A 2,140-nucleotide genomic window follows, 5' to 3' on the forward strand; every position below is an offset into this window, starting at 1 on the left:
CTACTATAGCCCTATTAGCCCTCCTCCCCTTAATCCAGCTCGAATACGATTTGGTTTTTAAATATTCCAAAGACGTAGTTAGACGTTTCGGGAGAGCGGTGGATGAGCGCGAAATAGGTAGGTTACTGTCGTGTTCGCTGCACCTCTGTTAAACGCGTCTGGACAATGATCCGCTTGAAGTTATTAAATAATATTGTATTAATGTATACTCGGAATACAAATAAAATAAAATCAGACAGTTATAATTATAATAATAATAATATTTATAGGTATAGATATGCAGTTGGTACAATAATAATGTTATAATGCTCTCTACGACTCTACTTAAAGATTAGCCGAAAACGGATGACGAGCATAGTGACACTATAACCTTTTGTCGTCGACGTTCATATAGTATTTATAATAATTTATACCATGGTATTAAAATTTAGTATATACGACCAAAACGGACTAGGGGGTGTCACGCCAACAATAATAATACCGGTTTGTTATTTCTGAGCACGCAACAGCCCCAAACACTGCTGGCCGCCACTCACGCCGCTGCACTATATTATCGTCTGCTGCTGGTGCAGTGGTCGCGCGCATTGCAGACGGAAATACTTTAACAATATCAAAATAATAATATAATGTAATGTATTATAATATCGAAAAACGCGTCCGACAACGACCGCCGGATGAACGTAATTTGCTGGACTCGTCGACTATAATATTATTATCATTATAATATATAGGCACGGCGTCGCCACCGCGCAACGGCACCATCTCGACAGCAGCTCGACAGAGAGGTACGCGCCCGCCGGTCGTCGTTACAGCGGTCGTTGCGCGTGACGCGGTTATTATTATAATATACCAAGGTAACAGCCTGCAAAACGATCTCACGCAAATGCTCGAGTCCGCTTTTTGAACATACGGATCCGACCGACCGCGTGCCTGTTCCAGTGCCGAATGTATTATAATAAATGCGGAGAGACGGACGCGTATTGCGAATATTTAGGCTTAAGAAAATTGATTACCCGACGGGTGTGAGGCGCATCTACTTCGCCGCGTCGTCTACTCGTGTCTCCCACATGGAGTTTTTTTGTTTATTTTTTCTGTTTGTTTATAATAATGAGTATTAGTTAATAGCCGTACCATATATAGATATTATATATGAACGCGTGTTGTCTGCAGGTACGTTATCAGCTGTTATTTGTAAACGTTAAATGTCAAAACGCTATTATACGCGTAACAAGCGGCATTCTGTGATAGCTATATCCGGGATATATTTCGGTGGTATATTATTTTAATTTTAAAAAGGTATTTTATATCTTGTATCTTAACTAATATTCTGCTGTCAGCATTATTGATTTTATATACGTCGTTATTTTTTTTAACGAATTAAAAAAATTAAATTAACCCTAGCGTTATTAGTTATTACCTTTAAAAAATCTGACGCTTTCGGTCACTGAAATTTTGTCCGCTCTTTGGAAGTGTCCGCTTTCAGTGGAAGTTCAATTTGTAGTAGGGCATTGAAGTGTATTTCACATGATAATTAATAACTACAAATATTTAATGTAATAATTATGATGTAAGTATATATTTGTATTTATTGTATGTGTATATATTATGTATGTATTTATTATTCTACATTTACCAGAAAAATTATCAAAATTAAAAATTAAAATTTCATAAAAGCGGCCGTTTTTAAGAGTGTCTCGTATTAGTGAGAATGTTCCCGTTCCCAAAACACTTGATGTTTTTTATGCTATTGCCTATAGGTACTAATATGTCAATCTATATTATTCATTTCGTAATCTGAGGTATTATACCACCTATTATCAGCTGTTAATCGTGTCAACGTATGAATAATATATCGATTGTTCAGTGAATAGTTTTGTTTTAGAATTCAAAGCTTTTAGATATGCCTGCGTATACGTTTTGCTGGATGCTAGCTGCATTGTATACAGATAACTTACGTTCGAAGGTCACCAAGAGGGTCAATCATGTTAAGATGTGCGTAGTCAGGGTTCTATTTAGGATGGGGGAGGGGAGGGGTGGTGGTTTCAATGTTATATTGCATTACTTTAATACCTACATTACGACCTATTAAATTATATATATACGCCGCAGACGAGCGAAGACGATGCGTCTTCTACTGCGC

Source organism: Metopolophium dirhodum, chromosome 1 (genome assembly GCF_019925205.1).
Source record: "Metopolophium dirhodum isolate CAU chromosome 1, ASM1992520v1, whole genome shotgun sequence".
NCBI classification, from domain to species: domain Eukaryota; kingdom Metazoa; phylum Arthropoda; class Insecta; order Hemiptera; family Aphididae; genus Metopolophium; species Metopolophium dirhodum.